Source organism: Equus przewalskii, chromosome 8 (genome assembly GCF_037783145.1).
Source record: "Equus przewalskii isolate Varuska chromosome 8, EquPr2, whole genome shotgun sequence".
Classification (NCBI taxonomy): Eukaryota; Metazoa; Chordata; class Mammalia; order Perissodactyla; family Equidae; genus Equus; species Equus przewalskii.
The window spans coordinates 46,710,775-46,737,868 of record NC_091838.1 but is presented as its reverse complement, the minus strand read 5'-3'; the positions used below and the strand labels follow the sequence as shown (position 1 = coordinate 46,737,868).

The 27,094-nt window shown below is 35.5% G+C and overlaps 1 protein-coding gene and 1 pseudogene across 20 annotated transcripts in view; one reads left to right on the top strand and one right to left on the bottom strand.

The window, feature by feature from the left end:
- Positions 1 to 27,094, bottom strand: part of VPS13B (vacuolar protein sorting 13 homolog B) — a 777,317-nt gene that overhangs the window by 497,674 nt on the left and 252,549 nt on the right. The gene's annotated exons all lie outside the window — the stretch shown is intronic.
- On the top strand, positions 10,337 to 12,673 carry LOC103555139 (aconitate hydratase, mitochondrial-like; annotated as a pseudogene).

Here is a 27,094-nt window from a genome sequence, read left to right as displayed (position 1 = left end):
TAATTTTAAGTTACACCTCTGTATAGTACATGTAGTAAAATTATAATATAAAACTAAGACATCTTTTAAAATTACTTCATTATTAAAAGATAGGTAAAAGTATTTGATTTCTTTTGGGGAGGATAAGGGAAAACTTAATCTGTATAGTGCTCATGAAAAACTCCTAAATATACCAATTCATTTAAACCTCAGAATACCCTAAGAGAAGTTACACCACAGAAGAAGGAACACAGTCACAGAAGTATAGTGACTAAGCCTAATTTATATTATACCTGAAAGTGCTAAGATTCAAACCCAGTTTTTCAGACTTCAACCTGAAAATTCTTTTTCACTGGAACTATTAGGTCTCTATTTTCATTATAATAAAACTTATAGTGTAAACAAGTAAAGTTTCTGAAAATTATGGGCAGTATTACTTGGACCAGATACACTGATATTACATGGGTAGCATACCTTCACCCAACAAATATTGAGCGCCAATCATAGGCCAAGCACTGTTCTAGGCTCTAAAGATACAGTAGGTAGTAAAGAAATAAACAAAAAGGCAGGCACACAAGAAAACATCAGATAGTGGTAAGTATAATGAAAAGAATTATAATACTGTAATAGGAAAGAGAGCGACTGGGTGACTCCTTAATATTGGGTGGTCATGAAGACCTCTCGGTGAAACCGACATGTAAGCTGACATAGAGCCAACCACATGCAAAGCAATATGACAAACATTCCAAACAGAAGGCACGGCTAGAACAATAGCCCTAAACGGAAACACAAATACAGTGCAGCCAAAACATAGTGGGAAAGGGGTAGCATGGTAGATTAAGTCAGAAAGGTAGGTATGGGATTTTGAAGTTAGGAAAAATAGTTGGAACTTTCTGTTCTCAACACGAAAAGAGAGGGTAGGGAATAACATAAGCTTATGTATATTACAGAAGAAAAACATCACTCTGAATGCGATGTAAAGAATACAGCAAAGCAAGGTTGGAAGCAGAGACACCAATTAGAGTTAAAGTAGTCTAGCAGTTTGTATTTTTTTATAAAGATTGGCAGCTGAGCTAACAACTTGCCAATCTTTTTTTAGTTTGTTTCTCCCCAAATCCCCCCCAGTAGATAGTTGTATATTTTAGTTGTGGGTCCTTCTAGTTGTGACATGTGGGATGCCGCCTCAACATGGCCTGATGAGTGGTGCTATGTCCACGCCCAGGATCCGAACCGGGGAAACCCTGGGCCGCCATAGCGGAGCGCACAAATTTAACCACTCTGCCACGGGGCCAGCCGCCAGTCTAGCAGTTTTTAACCTTCTCCCCACCCCAAATACCTGAGGGAAATTACACTCTCCAACAAACAACAGCAATGGAAAGGCGGTTCTGATAAAACTCCTTGCCCTTGTTCGGAGGTTCTATTCTAGGACTATGGGCAGCATTCTTCTACTGCACACTATCCAACTTCCCTTCTTCCAAAACTAGACATTTTTTCCTTTCTTTGTTCTATTCTTTTTCCTTTTCTCCTGCCTAGGATAAAAGTCCACTCTGGATGCTACTCATTCGGAGGTGGATTTCTGTCTCAAAAGATTATTGACATTGCCTGAATTAAACATCTTGATACTTTAAATAAAACTTTGATCTGGATAGAGGCAACTAAAAAGACATCTCCACAAATAAACAGATTTCTGAACAATATGATTTGGCCTATATTAAAAAACTCTAAAGATAATCTAGACTACAATAGGCAATTTCCATTAAAAAATCCAATTTTGACATGCTTTCTGAATGTAGGGAAATTTTTATACAGTTTGAGAATAAACATTTAAAGATATTCAAATTCCTAGCATGTGAACACACAAAAAACATCTATGGAAAATTAAGGCCACTCTCTGGAATCTGATGAAATGTCCAATTTTAGTTTAAGTTTCATTTCTGTGTATTTTGGGATATTTCTTCTCCATTGTTTAGAAAGCACAGACTTTGAAATACAAAAGGGAAAAAAAGGCCTGGAGTAACAAGCTCATAATGATTTCCCCCCAAAGTTATAAGTTTTCAATTAAGACTGACAATTAAAATTAATTTCTCAACTTAACCAAATGACTCCCAAAACTGTCTGAGTCTCGGAAAGCAATCTGTGCTGCTATTTTTATTCCTCTAAAAAAGAATTCTTCATCATTACGGCATGTTGGAAAATTAGAAAATAAAACAGTAAGTTGAAATGACTTAAGTCACATCTCATTTTCTCAGAGAAACAAGGGTAATACATAGGAAGTTATTTTCTTAATCATGGATCTTTATTAATTTTGGAAATCAATATCATCAAATGTAATCAATTATTAGTGACACTCCTATATTCTACAAAATAAAGATTTTTAGAATTGAAAAAACAACCACATAAAATCATAGATAATATTACACAATAATATAGTGTACTCACGAAAGTTCTTATCTTGTCTTTCATAATTGTTTTAACTGTACAAATCATTAAGAAGCCTTCCTCAAGGATATGGAGTCCAGGACTTATTTGGAAATACATTCAATCACTTTTTAAAAAGAGACTTTGGAGGAGACTTAGGTCAATTAAATGGAACGACATGAGACAGATCCAGGATGCCTCTACTGCTATCATTTCTTAACAAGTGATAACATTAGCAAACAAGTGCTGTGCATTCTATTGTTTTGAAAGAAGCTTGCTATATTAAGAACGCATCTCCTCAAAATGAGCAATTCAACTTACACCTGAGGTATGCCTGCCTTTAAAATCATTTTTAATCTTTATTTGTCCTAAAATTCATCTTTTAACCCCTCACTACATTCTGCTTTACAATGTCAAAGGACTACAGTACTGAGGTTATTTCTTATAACTTTGCTTGATTAAAATGCTTTACTATATAAGCTTCTATCAGGCAATTTTCCTTAGCATACTCAATAGAACCGCTTTTCCATTTTATCAGTTTTTTTTCCCCAGGACTGATACATGTGTGACTATCAAAAACAAAGGTTTTTTGTTTGTCTGGTTTTTTAGCTTTTAAGTAAATTCATTAGAACTTAGAATTTGGAAGAAAAAGCATTTAATTAAGTTATGCTCTTACTGCATAAAATTTTTAGAATTTGCCTTTAGGAATTTCTTAAAAGAAAAATCTGCTCTTCAATCACATAAAAAGTAACTCTCTTTTACTTCTTAGCCAAAGCCCAAGTTTTCTCGGTCACATACAATTTTTCCTTTCATCTTTTTAAATTTAGCTTCTTTCTTATTACTTATTTCTTGGAATAGCCTCTATGGAGATATTTATGAACCAAGAGATTTTTGTGCTGAGGAGGAAGGCTGCAGAAACAAACTAAGGTTGGGAATAAGGTGGTGGAACTCTTCAGAAGACACTGGATGAGATCATTTCATTTGTGTAAAGCCTGCCTACCTCTCAGTAACAGAATTACAGCATGGTATATAACCTGTCACCTTCTATACATCTGAAATTATGGGAAACAAAATTACTTAAGGGGAAGACTGCCTGTAATCTAATGGTATAACTTGGAAATCAGTGGTTTTAAAGTAGGGAGGTAAATTCATTTTAATAGTCCCTACTCTATTTCCTTTATAAATGTTTGGGAATGCCAAGATTCCACAGAAAGAAGGTAGGAAAAAAATAATCCATCTGAGATAACAGAAGCATGATGAATAATAACCTTACATTAAAATAAGTTAAGATCAGCTGAGCTCCCTATGAAGACGAACCGATCCCCCTAGTCAGAATTGACCATTCCCTCTTCCACACTCCCAAGAATATTTTCATCCCTTATAATACTACCACACTGATTTGTAATAAAACATGTCTATGTCTCTTTTCCCTCTAGAGATTAAGATATTTGATGACTTTTTCGATCTTTTTTTCTTTTTTAAACTTTATTTTTCCTTTTTCTTCCCAAAGCCCCCTGGTACACAGTTGTGTATTTTTAGTTGTGGGTCCTTCTAGTTGTGGCATGTGGGATGCTGCCTCAGCATGGCCTGACGAGCGGTGCCACGACCGCGCCCAGCATCCGAACCGTGAAACCCTCGGCCGCCAAAGCGGAGCAGTGAACTTAAACCACTCAGCCACAGGGCCGGCCCCTGATGACTTTTTCAACCCCACCCTTACAACAGGACTCATATGTAACAAAGGTTAACTGAACAACCATCATATGCCAGTTTCCTTGAAAACTCACATTTAATGGGAATAAATATTTAAACAAGTCATTAAAGTACGTGTGATATTATGAAGTACACATATAAATAAGATGCTATGCAATTTTAGAGAAATATGACAGAGGAAACTGCTAAGTCTCCTAGGGAGTGGCCATGTTCTAAGAGAGAGAATGTTTAATCTGGGTCTAAAAAGTTCAGTCAGTATTTACTAGACTAAAAAGAAATTTCAGAAAGAAAAGTGAGCAAACTCAAAGATACCAACGCACTAAAACACACACATGATTCAGAAAAGGAACCATGAATGTAAACTAGACAAGAGGTGGAAGGTGATGCCTCCCTTAAGTTAAGTTTAAACTTAAGTCTTGCGGGCAATAGGGATCCATAGAAGATTCTGAAGCAAAGGAGTTTACCTGATTAGAATCTGTGTGGGAGGATGGATAAATAAGTGAAACAGGTTGATTAACTGGAGACAGAGAAACTCAACAAAAGGCTACAAATACTATAGAATAAACAAGAGAATGAATACATTTAGGATTCATTAGTTAACAAATGGTCTTATTTAAGAACAGTATTTTCAAATCAAGAATCTATTTTTCCAATAGAATAAATTATTAAAAGTAGAGATGTCTCCCTGGGAAAAGTTGAGAAGAGACCTTCAACTTTTTATTTTATATTTACCATGATCATAGTTCTCTTTTTTCAAGAATACTGAAATATTTCATAATTTAAAAAACTAATTTAAAATTGGATCTATTTGAACATGAATAGAACTACTGGATAACCAAAGTAATTTCAAAATATGTAATTCTTAAAAAGACATTCATATTACAATCTGTTAATCCACCTACCTCCATATATAATTTCACTTTGAGAAAACTCTCCAGGTGATTTGATTTTAATTGCTAACCTGCCTTTCTAGATAACTATTTTAAAATTTGTATTAGCTTGCTATTATTTTTAATTGCATCTACTGTGCAATCAGAAACCCAGATGTAATCCTTAATATTTCCCTCTTGGTGACTGCCATACATCATCACTAAACATTGAGAATTTTAGCTCCTAAATAATCCTCAAATTTTCTACTCCTCTCCGTCTTCAGCCTCCCTAACAAGATCAAACTCCTAGTTATCTTTCACACGAACTACTACCATATCCCAACACCACCAGTACTGAGCCCTTCAATGGCTTCACATTGCTTTAAGGATGAAAATATGACTCCCTACAAGGAGTACAAATCTCAGCAACATGGCCCCTTCCTTTCTCTCCAGCTTCATCTTGCACTATTCTCCCTCTTGCTCTCTCCCCTTCAGTTTCTCCTACTCACCGGATCACCCCTCAGACATCATTCTGTTAGAAAGCTATCCTCTTGGGAATGGGGAGAGACTGCCTATGGAGTTTCTTTTTGGGGTGATAAAAATGTCCTAAAATTAGACAATCATGATGGTCACATAACCTTGTGAATATACCAAAAACCACTGAATGGTACACTTTAAAAGGGTGTGCAACCATCACGACTGTATATGAATTACATCTCAATAAAAGTAAACACACACACACAAAAAGAAAGCTATCCTGTTTACCTAGTTAACACCTATACTAACTTCTTCACATCCAGACTCAAACTTCACTTCTTCAGGAAAGCTTTCTGATTTTCCAAACCAAGTCAAATCCTCCTATTATATAATCTCATAACATTATGATTCTTTCTTCTGTGACACTATTGCAATTTCAATTTCATATTTATTTGTGTGATTACTTGTCCTTTCCACCTGTAAGCTAAATAAGAGTATCAGAAATATTTGTGATCCTCTGTATCTTTACACTTCAACCAAAATTTGTTAAACAAATGTATGAACAATAAAAAAAAAAATACATGCATGCCGCAATATATTAAAACAATAGAGAGAGCATAAAGAAAGAATTCAAAATCTTCCTTCCTTCCTCTAGTCAACAAAAATAATAACTATTAACACTCTGTTGTGTTCTTGGAGACTTTTTTCCAGAATTATAGGAAAGTATGTATCTACAACTATACTTTTCACAAAAATTGAATCATATTTAGGGCTGCCAGATTTAGCAAATGAAATACAGGATGCCCAGCTAAATTCAAATTTCAGATGAACAATGAGAATTTCTTTTAATACAGGTATGTATCAAACATTACTTGTTCTTTATCTGAAATTCAAATTTAATTAGGCATCCTGTATTTTATCTGGCAACTCTAATCATATAACATACATTATTCTGCATTTGATATTCTCCATTATGGATTTTACATTCTGTGTCAGATATATTCAAAAGAGGTACTGAGTTGTATCTCCAACAAGAAACTATTAGTCTAAGTAATAATAAGAAGAAATTAAAAAAAATGCTATATTCAAGTATGAAAAGTGTCTCACATCCTCTAAAAATAAATTTCTGCTCTCCTTTTCATCAGACAGAAAATAATCTATTTTAAGTATGAAAAACTGGCAAGATTTGAGAGTTGCAAATTTTCTCTAAACAACATTCAAAGATGGGCTTTTGGCAGAATGATGTCATCCTATGAAAAAACTCCTCTAATTCAACTTCATGTGCACTTCAAAATACTTAAACTATAGATTAACATTTTATCATTAAAATTATGGGAGAAATACAAATAATTTATACTTAAGAACAAAACATTCTATGAATAACTGAAAAAATAAAGGCATTTTTCAGAAGCTTCCACACTACAAGTAGTAGATCATGATGATTATACTTTATTATTCCATGACGATAAAATGATATGGCCATTCTTACATCATTTAAAGCAAATTTTAAAATGTGTAATGCCAAGCCTAGTTCTCTGATCAAAATCAGCTTATTTGAATTTTAGAACAGAGAGTTGTTTTAAATGGTTCCATAGGTGAAATAGCATCATCTAATTTATGTCTGTGGTGTTTAGCACTGCAGAAGTAAAACAAATAACTTCTGCACGTCATCTTAAAAAGTTTATTTTCGTGATCGCCTTATTTAGCAATATGATTTCATCTATAATCAGAAATGTGGTATGCTAAACATGGGCTAGAAACAGGGTTTATTTTGCTAGCAACTTAAAAACATAAGTCCATTTATTTGTTAAATTATACTTCAATAATGCTGAGGGAAAAAGCACACAAGGCCATAAAATTAATCTTAGTAACACATAGAGAAATCTTATGACATGCAACTCAAAGGCATTATAGTTCAAGTTTTACCACAGTTAGGTCAGTAGATTATAACAATAAAATGACAATTGTCTGGTATAAGCAATAGCACCAGTTCAGCCAACCCAAACTTACTGAAATGAACAGAAGCAAGTTATATCATGATCTGAACAATATTTCCTAACTTATAAATGGAGTTATTTAAAAATGAGACTTAAAACTTAAAAAATTATTGAAATTTTTGCACATGTGTATAAGGAGACATGTACAAGAATGTTTACAAGAGCGCTATTTGTGATAATTTTAAAAAATGGAAACAATTAGTAAAAGAAAAATGAAAACACTGTGGTACATTTATATAATGGAATAATATAAGCAGAGAAAATGAATGAACTACAGTTACACAGCTATGAGATATACATCATAAGATGAAAAAAGGAAATGAAATTGGAGAAAGAATGTAAATGGCAGGACACCTATAACAGCTAATTCTTGATACGTGACACACCACCTCAAAACTAAGAAGCTTAAGACAGCTATCATTATTAGCTTATTATTCTTGAGGTCACCCATTTGAGGTTGCCCCAGATGAAAGGTCCTCGTGATAGCCTTGGGTGATCTCAACTGACGGTGACCCTGACATGTGCAGTCAGTTGCCAGGTCAGCTGGCATCTTAACTCTCAATATGTTTTCCCATATTCTAGCGCAAATTTGTTCACATGGTGGTGCCAGAGTTCCAAATGCAGCAGAAAAGCAAGCTCTAAAATGCAAGTCTTTTCAAACCTCTGCTCTGTTATTTGCTACTGTCTTTTTGGCCGTGGCAAGTCACATGCCCAAGACAAATTAAAGGGATAAGGAAAGAGACTACACTTTAAGGGAGGATATATAATGTGACACTGCAAGAGTCACAGGAAGCAGAGAAATTTCTATCAATTCTTCTACTCTACCACAATATCACTTCTAAAATGCTAAATCATGCAAAATAACACTACGTATATGTATTGTTGAATGAAAAATACATATATACACACATACCAAAAGTATGAAAATATGCATAGTAATGGTAAATGCCAGGTTCTGGATGGTGACTATCTCTTGGTTTGGAGAAGGGAAATGAGAAAATGGAAAAATATAGAAGGAGCTTTAACTACATTTGTAGTTTTTCATTTCATTAGCGGAAAAAAGGGTTTATGGGTGTTCTTATAAAATAAATTGTTATGCCTTTTAGCGTATCTAAATTCATAGGAAAAAATAACAAAGGAATTAAAAGAGAATTCCCAGAAAATAAGGGTATTGTAAAGGGCCTTCAACATGTTACCAAACATAGAATGCAAAATACAATCTGGCATAAATTTTTAAAAGCCCAGTGAATTGGAGGATCAATTTTACATTATTTGCATAATCAGAAAAAGCAGAAAAACATTGAAATAAAAAGTAATTGGATTGGTAACTCTGGTATGTGGTAGGAAGTAAAAAAAAAAAACTGGTAAAAGATATATATGTTCAACACAGATTACAAAATACCCATTTAGATATTGCAGAAACAGACTTGCCAAAACTTTCAATAACAGCATTATTAAATGTAGACTACAACATAATAATGTTTGGATTAATTAAAGAATTAAAAGATGGAATGCAAACCTTAAGAATCAAATACAGGGGCTGGCCCTGTGGCTCCGTGGTTAAGGTCGCATGCTCTGCTTTGGCGGCCCAGGGTTTGCTGGTTCAGGTCCTGGGCACAGAACTGGCACCACTCATCAGGCCATGCTGAGGCAGTGGCCCACACAGCAGAACCAGAAGGGCATACAACTAGAATGTACAACTATGTACTGGGGAAACTTGGGGGAGAATAAGAAAGAAAAAAAAAGATTGGCAACAGATGTTAGCTCAGATGCCAATCTTTTAAAAAAAAAAAACAATCTAAAAATACTAAAGAGCTAAAAGAGGTTCAAAATGAACTGTTTTAAAAAACATATTCACTGAAATTACAAGCACAGTGGATAAGTTAAATAGCAATTATACAAGAAAGAATTAGTGAACCCAAAAAGATACCAAAAGAAATCACTGTGTAACACAAAAGGAAAAAGAGATTAAAAATATTAAAGAGGAGGGGCTGGCCCCGTGGCTGAGTGGTTAAGTTCGCGTGCTCCGCTGCAGGCGGCCCAGTGTTTCGTTGGTTCGAGTCCTGGGCGCGGACATGGTGCTGCTCATCAAACCACGCTGAGGCAGTGTCCCACATGCCACAACTAGAAGGACCCACAACGAAGACTATGCAACTATGTACCGGGGGGAGCTTTGGAGAGAAAAAGGAAAAAATAAAATCTTAAAAAAAAAAAAAAAAAAAATTAAAGAGGAGTGCAGAGACAAGAATGATGGAATGATAGGATCCAACATACGTTTTATTAAAGTTTCAGAAGGAGAGAAGAGGGAGAGAGGACTATTTGAGGAAATAACAGCTGAGAATTTTCCAGAATTGATGAAAGACGGAAATTCTCAGATTCTGGCAAAAAAATGATTCCCAAGTCAGAGAAATAAAATAAAAACCACAACTACATGAATTGGGCTTAAATTACATAAAATAAATATAAACAAAAAGATACAAAGGCAAGTAGAGAGAACAGAGAAATTAACTAAAAAGGAAGGACAATTAAACTAACAGCAGACTTCTCAAATGAAAAAAGAAAGTAACTATTAAGGCAGAATTTAATATCCAGATAAACTATCAATCAAGTCTGAAATAATGATAAATTAAATAAGGCAAAACTTTCTAGACAGCTTTCTAGAAAAAGTAAACATCAAAACTAACTCAACAAAAAGTAGGAAGTATAAATATCCTAAACCTATTAGAGGAATTGAAACAGTAGTCTAAAACTCTTTCTAAAAGGACAAGGAGGAGGGGAAGGAGAAGGAAGAGGGGGAAAGGGCAGAGGAGGCTACAGTGGTGGAAAGGAAGAAGCACAAAGATAAGTTTTTTTAAAAAAGGAAGGAAAGAGGGAGAGAAGGTAAGAATGGTAGGAGGAAAAGTGAGAGGGAAGGGGAGGACCAAATAGTTCTAAGGAAAATTCCATGACAGTTTTAAAGATCATTCCTATCTTTTACAAACTCTTCTAGAAAGAAAATTTTTTTTACCATGTAAGTTAACTTTCAAGCACTATGTTAGCTACCTTTCACAAAATTTGACATACACCATTTCATTATCATTTAATAATATAAAAATAAATTAAATCATGACTAAGATAGCCTTGTTGCAGGACTGCAAATATACTTTAGTAATAGAAATTCCTTAACCTGATTAAGATATTTGCCAGATAGATACTTATCACATCATATTTAATATAATAAAATATCACAACTAATGAGGAAACATTAGGATTTCTTTTAATCATGCAAAATAGAAGATGCTGACCATCACCACTATCCATGCTAAAGATCTTAGCCAGTGAATTAAAACACAAAAAAGAAATAAAAAATATTAAAATTATATGCATAGGGCATGATAAAATGGACACTCACACACACACTCACATACACATAAGAGAAAACACAGACAAGGTTGGTAAAGTTTCAATTAAAATCCAAATACATATTCTCCTGGAACTTGAAAACTTAACTTAAAAAAAACATATATGTAAGATGTGACCTCATCTTTGTGAGTCCACAAAATAATGCCTAAAATTGGCCTGGCCACAGAAAGCCCTGGGTGTGCTGCCATTGCCATCAGTCCTGTGCTAAGAGGACAAGGTGGCCATGAGCCAATTTGAGCCCAACAAGTACATCCACTCTGACCTGATACAGAAGAACACTAATGCTGTTCACAAACGACTGAACTGGTTCCTCATCCTCTCAAGAAGACTGTGTATGGAAACCTAGATGACCCCAGCCAACTAGGAGATTGAGTGGGGCAAGATATATCTGTGGCTGCAGCCCAACTACAAAGCTATGCAGGATGTCATGGCCAATATGGTCATGATGCAGTTCATCAACGGTGGGGTGCCCAAAATGGCTATGCCATCTACCATCCACTGTAACCATGTGATCAAGGCCCAGCTTAAGGGAGAGAAGGATCTATGTCAGGCCAAAGTGTATAACTTCCTGGCAAGTGAAGCTTCCAAGTATAGCATGGGCTTCTGGAGACCTGGATCTGGAATCATTCACCTTATCATTTTGGAAAACTATGCATAGCCTGGGATTCTTCTGATTAGCACTTACTCTCACATCTCCAATAGTGTGGCCTGCAGGGCATCTGCATTGGAATTGGGGGTGCTGAAGCTGTGGATGGCAAGTTTGGGATTCCTGAGAAGTTAAATTCCCCAAGGTGACTAGTGTGAAGCTGATGGGTACACTCTCTGTCTAGACCTCACCCACACATGTGATCCTGAAAGTGGCAGGCATCCTTGCTGTAAAAAGCGGTATGAATGCTATTTGGAGTTCTATGGGCCCGGTGTAGACTCCGTCTCCTACACTGCCATGATGACAATTTGCAACATGGGCACAGAAATTGGGGTCATCAGTGTTCTTTTACAAGCACAGAATGAGGAAATATCTGAGGAAGACCAGGCAAAGAGACATGGCCAATTTGGCATATAAAATCAAAATTGCGGTGATCCTGAACCTGGCTGCCATTATAACCAACTGATTGAAATTAACCTCAATAAGATGAAACAGCATGTTAATGAGCCCTTTATCCTGACTGGCCCACTCTAGAGCAGAAGTGGATACTGTGACAGAGAAGGAAGAATAGCCTCTGGACATCCAAGAGGTCTGACCAGCAGCTGCACCAACTCAAGCTATAAGGACATGGGGTGTTCAGCCTGTGTGGCCAAGCAGGGCTGGCTCACAGGCTCAAGTTAACGTCCCAGTTCACCACTGCACTGGGATCTGAGCAGATCTACACCACTATTGAGCAGGATGTGGGTAGCACTGTCTAAGCCAACGCCTGTGGCCACCATATTGGCTGGTAGAACAGAAAGGACATCAACGAGAGGGAGAACACAATCGTCACCTCCTACAACAAGAACTTCACAGGCCACAACAATATGAAGCCTAAGATCTATACCTTCATCACATCCCCAGAGACTGTCACAAACCTGGCTATTCCTGGTGCCCTCAAGTTCAACCCGGAGACTGACTTCCAGACAGGCAAGAATGGCAAGAAGTTCAAGCTGGAGGCTCTAGATGCAGATGAGCTTCCCTTAGTGGAGTTCAACCCTGGGGAAGGCCATCTACCAGCACCCTCTCCTCAAGGACAGCAGTGGGCAGGGGGTGGATGTGAGCCCCACCAGCCAGGGCATGCAGCTCCTAGAGCCTTTTGACAAGTGGATGGCAAAGACCTGGATGACCTATAGATCCTTATAAAGGTCAAAGCACAGGGGCTGGCCCTGTGGTGAAGTCGTTAAATTCAGCACATTCCACTTTGGCAGCTTGGGTTCGTGGGTTCGGATCCCGGGCGCCAACCCACATCACTCATCAGCCACACCATGGCATCAACCTACATATAAAGCAGAGGAAGACTGGCACAGATGTTAGCTCAGGGCTAATCTTCCTTGGCAAAAAAAAAAAAAAAGAAAAAGAAAGGTGAAAGGACGGTATACCTCTGACCACATCTTGACCGCCAGTACCTGGCTCTTCTGCGGACACCTGGACAACATCTCTAACAGTCTGCTTACTGGTGCCATCAACATCAAAAAAGAACAAGGCTAACTCCATGTGCAACATCGTCACCCAGGAGCTTTGTCCTCTACCTGACACTCCCCACTACTACAAGAAACATGGCATCAGATGTGTCATGATCAGGCACGAGAACCATGGCAAGAAAATAAACTGTGTATTCATAAAAGAGATTACTACATGGCAGTTAAATGATCAAACAAGAGTTAAAGGAATAAAAACTTATTGAATAAAGAGGGCAATTTTCAAAAAGCAAAAACAAACAAATCAAAACATGCAAAACAATATGAAACAAATATTTTTTAAATGATACATATATATATTAAAACCATAAAGTTATATGACGGGACAGGAACAATGATCACTAACTTTAGAACAATGGCCAACTCTGATATGGTAGAGAGGGAGAAGAATATGACTAGAAGAGAGAAAACGGAGGCTTAAAATATATTTGTAATGATTTTGATTTAAAGCTGGGATACGCAATATATTATTCTCTCTTTGTATGTCTGATATATTTCATAATGAAAAGAAAAAGGAATAACCATTGATCTATTACAGATAGAGTAGAATAATATATGTCTTCTGGTCATGGGTCTCATTATTAATCAAAGGTATTAAAATGCTATCATGGTAACAATCTAGATCAATTGTTACAAAGTAATGGAACACCAGACCTTCAAAAATGATAAAATTCTGCAATACAGAAGTTTGAAAATCATTATCAGGAGACATTGGATTTCAAAATAATGTTTCCATGGGAAACTATAAATATCATAAGGTAACAAAATAATTTGGCATGTTATTAATTTCATTTACTAGCTCTAAATTTGACCTCATTTTTTTTTTGTTTTTTAAAGATTGGCACCTGGGCTAACAACTGTTGCCAATCTTCCCTTTTATTTTCTCCCCCAAAGACTGGCACCTGGGGTAACAACTGTTGCCAATCTTTTTTTTTTCTGCTTTTATCTCCCCAACCCCACCCCCCCCCACCCGTACACAGTTGTATATCTTAGTTGCACGTCCTTCTAGTTGTGGGATGTGGGACGCCGCCCCAACGTGGCCTGACGAACTGTGCCATGTCTGCGTCCAGGATCCGAACCCTGGGCCACCGCAGCAGAGCGAGCGAACTTAACCACTCAGCCATGGAGCCGGCCCCCAACCTCATTTTTATATTCTAAGCAAAATAAAAAGCTTAAATATAAAGTACATAGAATAGGTATTTTTTAACACATGAATCATATCTTCAAAACTATCAATTCTTGTAACCGAAATCTTTTTTTCACTAAATATAATTATAAATTTGAAATACAAGTATATCCTAATAGAAAAATATTCTGTAGGTGCTCTAACAGATTATGAAATAAACAATTAGGAGAGGAAGAAAATACAATGTAGTCAGGCAAGAAATAAGTAGAAAACCTACTGAGGAAAACTAAAGACCTAAATAAATGGAGAGAGATACTACATTCAGGGATGAAAGACTCAATATTGTCAAGGTGTCAGTTTCTCCCCAAGTTCATCTACAGATTCAGTGAAATCCCAATCAAAATCTAACAGTGTTTTAAACAGAAACTGACAAGTTGACTCTAAAATTTACATAGCAAACAAAGAACTTAGAATAACCAAAACAATCTTCAAAAAGGACAAAGTTAGAGGACTCACACTATCTGATTTCAAGATTCAGGATACAGCTACAGCAAACAAGACCAAGAGTACTGGTATAAACATAGATAAATCATGAAACAGAATAGACATTACAGAAACAGATCCACAAATATAATGTCAACTGATTCTCAACAAAGATGCCAATGCAACTCAGTGAGGAAAAAAAGAAGTTTTTTCAACAAATGGTGCTTTAACAACTGGTTAAACAAATGGGGGGAAAAAAATCCCAAACCTTGATCCCTACTAAACACTATTCATAAAAATCAATTTAAGATGTGTCATAGGAGCCGGCCCAGTGGTGCAGCGGTTAAGTGTGCACGTTCCACTTTGGCAGCCCAGGGTTCACCAGTTCAGATCCCGGGTGTGGACATGGCACCATGTGGCAAGCCATGCTGTGGCAGGTGTTCCACATATAAAGTAGAGGAAGATGGGCAAGGATGTTAGCTCAGGGCCAGTCTTCCTCAGCAAAAAGCTAAGGACTGGCAGCAGATGTTAGCTCAGGGCTAAACTTCCTCAAAAAAAAAAAAAAACATCATGGACCCAAAAATAAAAGCTAACCTAGAAAATTTTAGAGGAAATTATAGAAGACTATCATAGATTTCTTAGAAAATCTAAAGCACAAACAGCACTAATTATTTAAAATACTGATATATCTGAGTTCATCAAAATTTTAACACTTATGAAAATAAAAAACAAGGCCAGACTAGGAAAAAGTTTTTCCACACATATATCTGACATATCCAGAACATATAAGGAACTCTTACAACTCAATAAAAAGACAAACTACCAATATAAAACAGGCAAAAGACTAGAACAAACATTTCACAAAAGAAGGTATCAAATGCCAAAAAGTACGTGAAAGATTAATATTATTAGTTATCAGATTAAAACAAGTTAAAATCAGAATGACATACCATTTTTCAATTACTAGAACAGATAAAGTCAAAATGATTACACCAAATATTGACAATGATATAAATGTAACAACTGTAACTTGCATACATTGTTGGTGGGAGTGTTACATCACAAAACCACATTGGTAAAAAGTTCCCTTTCTTGCATGAAATAGCCATTTTATGAAAAGACTAATGAGGTACCTGTAAATCTTAACCTTACTGATTTCTGATTTGTCTATTTCCTTGCAAATATTTGAGACTTGTTAAAATAATCTTTTAATCCAATCATCTCAGGTTTAAAATTTAGCCATTTCCTCTGTGAATCACAATACAATACTAGAAAAAGGGTAAGTCACAGGCTATTATTTAAGTGATCCAATGAGTCTTTACGTTGAGTTTCACATAATTTCATATGTCAAAATATAAGATGGGACAAATTTCTTCCACTTGATTTATCAACGTTGTTGAAACTCAATTAAATATAGAACTTTGTTAACGGACAAGAAACAAAGCTCCATTCTAATATAGGTTGTTTGTTGGAGTTGTCAAAATGCTCCTATAAAGATCTCCAAACTTCTAAAAAATGACTGTGAAATTAGGTTTCAAATACTTAATAATCACTGTTTTTGTTTAGTCCTCCCAAAGGGGTCAAAATGTAGTAAGAAATACATAAATGAAGACTTGTTAGCAAAAGAATCAGGAAAAAAGGGTAAGATATTCTAATTTTGCCTTTTAATTACCTAATTGTAGAGCACAAGGAAAAGTATATAGCTTCTTATCTCAAAATTATTTCTAAGATGACTTAACAAAAATCTCACATAGGCTTTAGGATGTTAACTTTTTTTGCCTTAAAAAAATCATTTTAAATAAAAAAAAAACCCTTAAATAAAATGGAATTTAAACTACATATACTGTGTTTATTATTCCTGTCCCCTAAATTGTTAAAGTTACCCTTGTGGTGAGCTCAAACATTGACAATTTCTTGTCAATCACCTATAAAAATGTCATAAGATCACTCAATGTATTCTTCTGCCTCATGTACACATGCAATACTTTAAATGAAATTACATTATTTCTATAGCAGCTTTCATATTTCATTTCCATCCTTAAATTAAACAATTTAATCTACATAAAACAAACTTCACTAAAGTCAAAAGGCATTAAGAACTTTGTGTTGGATTTGTACAAAAACGCACAAATACAATCCAGATGTTTTATATGTTAATAACATAATCAACTCTTACAGATTTTATTTCTTAATTTTCTAGCAAAGTATCACTTTTTAGCAATTCAGAATTTTAAAATTCATATTTCAATATAACTACTAGTGCCATTTATGCTAATGAGAGCATAAATCTATTCAAACAGAGAAGTTCCTCATAAATCTTAGCGGCCCTATAGCTGTAAACTGCAAGATTCTAGAATTAGGCCACAAATAATGTTGCTACATAGTCTGACAGTTCTATTGTTATTTAGCACCCATTGTTGTAATTTCTGTGGTAAATGACTAGCTTGCAATGCAATGGTAAAAATCGCTGCTTAAAATGAACAAAGTTGATCACTACAATAGGTTCAACCAACATCCTATTGTAATCATTCCACAATATATGTAAATCAAACTATCATGCTGCATGCCTTAAACTTATACAGTGATGTAAGTCAATTATTTCTCAATAAAACTGAGGAAAAAATGAACAAAGTTGATCCCTGAAGTAAAGTTTTCAGGGCACTTTACAGAACTAATCCATGACCAAAAAACAGCTAAGTAAATTGTTAGCACTTTTCACTTAAGTTTAATTTTTCTTCTGTTGGCCTTATCCCCTGTCACAAACTACATAAATAAGAGTTTAGCGGAAACATCTATCCTTATTCCGAAACAATATTAAAAACATTAGAGGAAGTACAGTGGATGTGCAGTAAAATAATCTATGATTAAAGAATCTGAAGGAGCATTTTTAATATATATGAGAATGAAAGCTGAAAAGTAATTGCAACAATCTTTACCAGGAATAATATGAATCTTCTTTAAGAGAATGAACTCCACCAAATACTTTAATTCAATACAGGACTAAATAGTCCTAAATTGCTTTAATACAAGGGGGAAAAAGAATAAATTTTTGACTAATGGCTTTTAGATACTAAAAGAAAGTTACCATGGGAACTTGGAGACTCTGTGAAAGCCACTAAAAAACAAGATAGTGATGGTCTCAGTCCTATTTGGGGACAATGACTAGGTCAATTAACTTCTTAAGGTAGCCCCTCATACCACTATGATTTCCTTCTAACTCCTTCACTTTTCAACCCAGCACTCAATGTAGGGATAAAGGAGAAAATACTTAAGAAGTACAATTAATTCAGACTGAGGGTAGGGGTAAGGGTAGAAAGAGGAAAAGACAACAGGAGGAATAATGCTTGTGTCCAGGGGTAAGAAATAAGTATTTTAAGTGACGCTCACAAAGTGCAATACTATTCTTTGACTTTGTTTACTCAGTACTTGATTAAATTCCCCAAATTTAATTCTTCTTTCTCTTCCAAAGCCCCAGCTTCAAATTAAGAAGTTGATTAAACATACACACAAACGCCGTAACTGGTCCCTGACTAGGACTTCATATTTTCTATGAATGGCAATAATAATACAATAATGAGGGCAATACTCTTATTGTTTAGTATTCCAATGTGACCAAAAAGTTTTGATAAGGGGTACTTTGACTTTTATAAAACAATTCTAATACAGTGCATTCTGAAAAAGTAGCCCCAAGAAACTACTCCAAATAATATGTTCATATTTTAAACTCTTTTCTAAAATCCTAGGGAAACTCTTCTAAACAGGCATCTCTTAATGGGTTAACATAAATTACAGAATAAAACATACACACTAAAGAAGTGGTTCTCAAACGGAGGTGATTTTTTTGGCATTACCTGGAAACATTTTTGGTTGTCACAACTTGGAGGGTACTACTGGTATCTAATGGGTACAGATTAGGGATGTTGCAAAACATCCTAAAATGCACAAGACAGTCCCCTACAAAAAGTCCAAAATGTCATTAGAGCCGCTGTCAAAAAAAATTTTTTGCTCTAAAGGAACACTGAAGGTTAGTAAATTATTTACTGTTAGAATTTCTGTGTTGTAGTTTGTTATCAGAATCTGTCAAGATGATAAGAAAGACTATTCAGTGAAATCCCAGAGGGAGTATTGTCATGGCACAGAACAGGAAGGCAAAAATCACTGAGAATGCTTAGTGGTTATGTTTAACGTAATCTACTGCAGCTGATGGCTCAGAAAGAAATAAGCTGCTTTAAAACTGAATTGCAAAATTGCAAAAAGATCAATTTTATTTATAATCTGAAACTAATAGAGTTTCCCCCCTTAAAGTACATGGATTTCCTTGAACCACTGACAACACGCACTGGATGTCACAGCAAAAAATACAGACATAAAGTTTTGATCAGCATTCTGTAAGGTGACTTTGTCAAACAAGATATATATAGAGATCATACTGTCCTTCCAGAATACCTTAAAAATATATCTTTTCAAAATTAGTTGTTCATTTTACTAAAACACATGCATGGAAATAGCATACATTCTAATTCACAGTAGTTGCTTAAGTAATGCTTATTGAAATGAATGTTTAAAACAATATGCCCAAAATGAAAATACAGGGTTTAGACCTCTCAAAAAATGCCAAGAATTAAAATTTCACTATGTTTCACATAAAAACTGGTAAGGTAATACTTCACAAGTAGAAAAGTCCTACAATCCAAGAACAGCCAAACTGTTAGAAATCATCCTGAGCTGATCCTCTCAAAGGAGGGTATTTAAACTCCTAGGCACACACAATGATAAGCCAAGGAGTACTCAAAGTGACAAAATAGAGACTGTAATTTTAAGTCAGGAGCAACCTAACCTATTAATTAAACAGAATGGCAAAGGTAGTAAATCCTTTGCAGTAACCTACCACCCCACCAGTGCCATTCCACTGGATTGTTTATTTTGGACTTCCTTCCCTCCACCCTTCAGAGGTTCTAGATTACCTAACAATGACCACTTGGTTTACTGTATACCAATCCATTCTCACTGCTGTGTTCCCTCCTCTGTTTGGGATTTGTATCTGGTTAAAAGCATGAGCACTGCTATTAAACTTCCTAGATTAAAGTATTTATCCATAACTGACTAGCTATAATTTGACCTCAGGTAAGTTAATTAGCTTCTATGTGCCATAGTTTTCTCATCTGAAAAAAAAGAAGAGTGGGCATACCTCACAGGATAGTTGTGATATTTACATAATCTAACATATGCAAAAAGCATGGGATGGTGTCTGGAACACAGTAGTGCTCAATAATAACTACTTGTTGTTGTTCAAAAAAGAACTGAATCAATTTAGAAAAATTTAATTTCAAGTAGAACATTTGGTGGATCTATGTCAACCTAAGCTAGAACTATATTTCTTAAAATTCTCTTCTCTGGACAGCTCAAAGTTGGCCTTGGCTACCAAAGATGTTTTCAGCAAGACTTGGAAGGTGGAAGTGGAGTAGCAGCCATATTCTTTTCATACCCAGAATGTCAGCATGGTATGAGGTGATACTGCTGTTCATGCATGTTGCTGCTTATCTGCTGGCCCACCTAGTTGACACAAGTAGCAGCCAGCCTCGTAGCAACACCTGCTTTTGCCAAATCTCCTTCAACTTTTCTGACTCCTGAGTCTGGAGCATTATTCATTGTTAGCTTTGTGATGAAGGATGCTATATTCTCTCACGAGATACCTACATCATCAAAGTTGGAAATAGCGTGAGACCAAGTTCCACTAACCCTCACAGGTTCCCGTTTGGCCTTGCTTCCCCCCTCACTTCATGTCCATCTTCCCTTCTTGACTTTCTGCCTTGCTAACTTCAAATAACACTACCAAACACAGAAGAAACAATTCCCACAACTGAGTATGAAGAAATCTCTATAATAAAACTCTTACATGTATATCTCCTAGTGGTCTGCTTCTCTGACTAAACCTTGACTGATACAGAATTTCTTCAAGATGCATTTTTGTATTCTTTGAGAATATTCAATATAAATCAAGAAAAACAGGATGGATAAAACTCATAAGAAGTGTTAACCACAGACAGTAAATTAACTAATATCTTATGAGATACAGGTAGAATTCACAAAGTGTGAGTAAGCAAGCAGCTTATGAAACATACGTAGGATTCAAAAAATGTATTAAATATACATAGTAAATCAGTAATCTGTAAGGACGAGGGGAGAGAAACATAAACATTGCATGCAGCAGGACGCAGGTAGTTTGATCTGTCTTGCTTGCATTCTATCCTCAGTGTGCTGACTGTCTTTCTCTCTTTCCTCTTGCTTCTCACTTGTGTTGTGATTAATCTTGATTGCGCTCTGATGCAAATTTTTGCCTTTACTTGACTTACAACCTGCTTTAGAGAGTTAGTGATTTATTGACTATCTTGGAAGTAAGTCCACGACACGCAGTATTTTAAGGTGAAACTGTAGTGCGAGGATTTTGTTAACCTGACACTTTATGAAAAGATTAAGTATACACTGTAAGACCCTACTTATGTAAACAGTCTAACCACCAAGTTTCTAAAAAGTTTGATATGTCTCTTTCATAAAATAGGGGAGGAAATCAAAAATAAACACAGCCATGACTTTTTTGTTCCTCTTTATTTCTCAAGGGGTCTACTACTATTACAGAAGATACAAATTTATCAGCCAATCCTTAAAACATATTTATACCAACTTAATTTATAGTATGTGAAGCTCAACATGTATTTAGGATCAACAAAATCAAAATAGAAAGGTTCAGTACTGATATTACACCACAGCGAGGGGGCCAGCCCCATGGCTGAATGGTTAAGTTCGCGTGCTCTGCTGCAGCGGCCCAGGGTTTCGCCGGTTCGAATCCTGGGCACAGACACGGCACCGCTCATCAGACTATGCTGAGGCGGCATCCCATATGCCACAACTAGAAGGACCCACAACTAAGAATATACACTATGTACCAGGGGGCTTTGGGGAGAAAAAGGAAAAAATTTTAAAAAAAGAAATTATACCACAGCAAGAGACACAATTAAAAGAAAAGTCCATATCAACTAAGAGTGTTTAATATTATCTAGAAGATGGTAATTTCTTCAAAGAAATTTAAGGCAGTGAAACAAAGTGTTTATATAAGTATTGAGCCCTTTACAGGATCCCTGGTTCCTCTCCAGTAGCCACTCTCCTCTTCTTCCTTCTGAATAGAATCCCCTTTATTCAGAAACGAAAAAGTTAGTGCAACCTCCACTCCAAGTCCAAGCTTGTCATGGTAATTCCATCCCCCTCGACTGGTCCAAGAACCAGAACTAAAGCCAATCAATATACAGCATTTCATGGCAATTGTTCCTGATTCAAAGGTGGGTATGAGGCCTAAGATGTCCCAATCACACTGAATGAAAGAAGTTTTTATTCCACAGAAAGAAAACAGTATCTGTTTCTGTCTATCTAGCATACACATGATGTTAATTTAAATTAACAGAAGTTTCTTATATTCAAGGTAATGGTTCTTAAAAAAATTAAGACTTTGTAAGAAAATTATTAAAGGTACTAAAGCAAAATTTATCTGGAAAACATGAGCTATTTCAAATAATTGAGACAATATTACTTTTTATAACTAAGGATACAGTTAATACATCAAGTTTAAAGACTCCACCAATTTCCATCTTGAAAGAGAAATCCCAAATAAAAAGATCACTATTCTTTAATAATATTTGCATTTCTAGTGATTGACAAACTTCAAAATTCAAATTGAATTGGGCTGACTCAATTTCACACTGTTGCCATTTTACCCAATTATGTTGATTATAATGCTGTATTGCTTCTTATTAAAGACACTAGCAGGGGCCAGCCCCAGTGGCCTAGTGGTTAAGTTCAGCATGCTCCTCTTTGGCAGCCAGGGTTTGGTCCTAGGTATGGACCTACACCAGTCTGTTAGTGGCCATGCTTTGCTGGTGGCCCACATACTAAAAATAGAGGAAGATTAGCACAGATGTTAGCACAGGGTGGAGATTCCTCAGTGAAAAAAAAGACACCATCAAGTATAACATTACTTCATATGTGCATAGAATTGGAACACCCCAGAAGTATACCTTTGTGTAAGATTAAAGACAAATAAGCCCTTCTGGTTGATGGGAATAGCAACAAAACTCATGAATTAACCTTTGCCCTGGGTGAAAGGTGGGGGACAAAACCTCCCCAAAGAATTTAAACAACTCAATACTCACACAGTTAAGGCAGTCTAAATTCACACTAACAGTAAAGTCCAAATATCATCTAACAGATAACTTAATTCAAAATGGTGTCAGGTTGATGGTATCTGAGATGACTGGCAGAAGCAAACATGAACTCCCTCTCTAAGATCAGGACTTCAGCTAAGGCCAAGAGTAGTAGCAAAAGGCCATTTATTTTAAGATGCAGGCTAATTTCAGAAACGTTAAAACTGGGGGGAAAAATGTACCTCAGAATTGACAAAAGATGCTATAAATTAAATATGATAAATGATATATTTTAAAGAGAATAATAAATACATGAAATTTAATTATAAATATGGGGAGGAGCCCATAAAAATATTTTTTAATTACTGCAACATGTAGTTTTAAATCTGGCTGCTGATGAAATCACTCTCTCCATACATTCAAAACAAACCTTTTGAAATACATGAATTTCTAATACATCCAATCCATCCGAATCTTCGTTTTAACCATCTTAACACTTTAACACATGGCTAAAAGCAGCTTAATTTTTATCCTATTTGTTCTTCTCTTTGTAATCTTAAGATTCTGGCCACAGAAGAGAGTAAAGCCTTAGGCATTTATTTGTATATAATTTAATTGTACTATACTTTCGAGATGTCCACTAATCAGAATGTATTGCATATCAGAAAATTTTAATATCTTAAGTTCTTTTTCAACTCTTACAAGTAATATTTTTGTCAAACTGTCAACTTCCATTTTGAGCAAAATTACTTTCACAGTCTAATCTTAACCAATGGGGTAGAAAGAAATTCTGCCTTATTCCAAATTATTTAAGTTTATCATAAACTATTTACTTACTCAACAACTGGAAACATTCACATACCAGAAGAAGACATTGTCTTACCTCTCGTGAAGCTTAGAAGCTAGTTGGAAACAAGATATACATCTCAAACATTAAACGTGAATAACACAAGTTTATTCATCGAATTTATATACTGAGTACCTGTTACATATGTCAGGAAACATGTAGTCTTTTCAACCAGGGTTCCTCATTTGAACCATAAAACACAGAAAATGACTTTGGTAATTATTTTCTCAATTCTTCGAGATGTGGTACATAATTATTATTCTAGATGCACAGGATAAAAGGGATCCCAGAAGAGAATGGATGAGAAGGAAAAGTGATGAGTAAGATATAGATACATATATTTGTGTGTGAGTGTATGTGTGTGGGTGTGTGTGAGGAAGACTGGCCCTGAGCTAACATCTCTTGCTAATCTTCCTCTTTTATTTGCTTGAGGAAGACTGTCACTGAGCTAACATCTGTGCCAATCTTCCTCTATTTTATGTGGGATGCCACCACAGTGTGGTTTGACAAGCAGTGCTAGCTCTGGGCCGGCCCCAGAGTAAGATGTATTTTTTGTTTATAATAAACAAGTGGCAAAGATAAATAATTAAACCAGTCATTAAGGTACAACTATGGAAACATACAGTAATGGCCCCCAAAAGCCATTTCCTATGGGGAACAAATAAATAATTTAATGAGGGCAAAAAATCCAAATAAAGAAAATATTATTTTTGTTGAGATAGAAAGACCTTGAAAAGAACGCATGATTTAAATATTTGAAAGTAGATACAGAGGGATAATATAAAAAGTATTATAAGAGTTGATAGGCATTGGTATAAAGACCTAACCAGGAAATTGGCTGATACTTCAAAGTCGATAGACCTGTTTCCTACCAAAAGCAACCCTTTCTCGATGAGGAACTAACATCTTGATTAGGTCCTTGCCAATCATGTAAAATCATGCTGTTAAGAGAACTCAATCACAACTCTCCCTCACCCTCAAGATAGCAGATTTATGTTGATTGAAATTTTAACCTGAGCCATACAGACAGACAGATCAGAATTACTCTGTTAAGGTTTCTCTTAACAATAAATTTTACGAAACTGCCTTTGAGAGGTAGGCTAAAGTGTCAATACTTTTTAGCCTAGAAGGTAATATTTTGAAGAACAAACAAAGTAGTTAAACAGTTTATTTCACTACATTAGATAATACATGAGCAGTTGCAAAGACTGAAATATTTGGATTTCATCTGATAGACAATAGGGAATCTCTGTGGGGTTTCACACAAAATCATTTGGCAATTTATACAGCATAAAATAAGAAAGAAGGCAAAATTAACAAGAGAACATTCAAACTATCCAAACCATTCTGTGATTAATGCTGCCCATCTAGTCTAAAATATGGGAGGTGGGAATAAACAGCAAGAGATAAATTTAAAAGAAACTTAAAAAAAATTTAAGACCTGTTGACTAATTAAATAAGCAGTAAAGGAGAGAATAGATAAAACATACGTCATTAGCCATTTGAGAAGAACAATACTAGTTTACATGTTCAGGACCTAAATGAAAATGAGAATGGTTAAAACAATGTTTCAGATTTGATATCTTAATAGCTTATCTAGTGGAGGGAGAAAGTCTTTAATTAAATGTAAAATATCAAAACATAAGAAAACAATTATTTTTAAAACCACTTATAATCTCTGCAACTAGAGATAATTCTACAAAACTGATTCTATTATGGTAACAAGTTTCAAAAATTCCCCTCAACCTATAAACAACCATTTCTCTTCTTTAGAATAAAAGATTCAAGGTAATCTACACCCTTTTGCTCATCACTGGAAATACATGAGCAGAAAAACTGAAAATATATTTTAAAACTAATACGCTTTCAAATTAAATAGCAGCTGAATATATAGCTTTAAAACTTTCTTAGGAGCAGAACCGATTTTTCAAACAGAATCTTTCAGGGTAGTCCAACAAACAAATCAGAAAAAAAAAGTTGCTCTTATGGAAGCTAGAAATGAGAGTCCAGAAACCCACCCTAATGGCAACTCTAAAAAACCTTTGGGCTCTGCAGAACACAGTTTTAAAATAAAATTAAATGGAAAAGAGAACCGTGTATCACTTTGGTCCAGTGAAATAAAATCCGCACAACTAACACTAAATTAAATTAGTTATCTTATTGACAGATTGAGATATACAAGTGAAATAGGCAGTACTTAAAAACTGAATGGAATAAAAAGGCTAATATTTGGTTAAAAGAGAAGGCACTCAATAATTATTTACTTCAACAGCTTGAGAAAGTAAAAAATTATCATGAGAGATTATACTTGCTTAACTTTAATAACTTTCCCAGGTTCATACTGATGCTTGGTTTCTAAGCCTAAATTTCAGAAAAACGGTTTGATCAACTGCTGAGTTAAAAGATCTCCTACTGCTTTTGTCTTTTAGTCTCCTACTGTCTACAAGGACCTCCCCCAAGAATCATGGAGTACGAACTATAGGATTGCTCATGTCTGGTTGCTTGTCTCCCAGCCTGCACTCATTACTTCACCCCATTAACATTCCATGCTGGGAGTCCTTTGCCAGTTTTATGAGGCGAAACCACAAAATGTCAGGTTAACCAAATCCTCACACAGCAATTTCACCTTGAAATACTGCCTGTCAAGGACTTGCTTCCAAGATATTCAATAAATCACTAACTCTATAAAGCAGGTTGTAAGTCAAATAAAGGCCAAAATTTGCATCAGAGCGCAATCAAGATTAATCACAACACAAGCTGATGATTTAGAACTACAACCTAAGGGGGAGAGAGAGTACAGCAGTATGATTTCAAGTGTACCTGGTAGCCTATGTCAGTTTTTAGTTGCGCTTACAGTTATACTTACCTCTCTATTATAACCATTTCCAACCATTCAGATACCTAATTTGAGACAGTATGTCATAGAGAGCTTTGGAGACATGAATATACTGGCTCAATTCTTGGTTCTGCCACTTACTATGTGTCTTTCAGATGGTTAATACCCTCCCAAGCTTGTTTTCTCAACGTAAAAATAAAGCAAGTAATTCTTTATTCATAGGGATATTCTTGTTTTAAAAAGATGTAAGACAAAAGCACTAAGCACAGAGCCTGATAATAGTAATTATAATAAATGTTCAGTAATAGTAATAATAATAAATGTTTAATAATTGCTAGTTATCTTCCCTCTATCCTTTGTAGAGACAGAAAATTGCCAACTTTAGTACGAGTTACTGTTCAAACTCTCTACACTCTCTAAGGAGATCATAAGTAATAAATCTCACCTCTGCATGTACAGTCATGGAGTTAAGAAAGTCAGGGTGGGTAGGAAAGGGAAAAAGAAAGTGAAACGGACAGTTTGTGGCATACACATAAGTGAAAATACACCCATTAAACACATCCACCTGCACTCCTTTATCCTTTGCCCAACA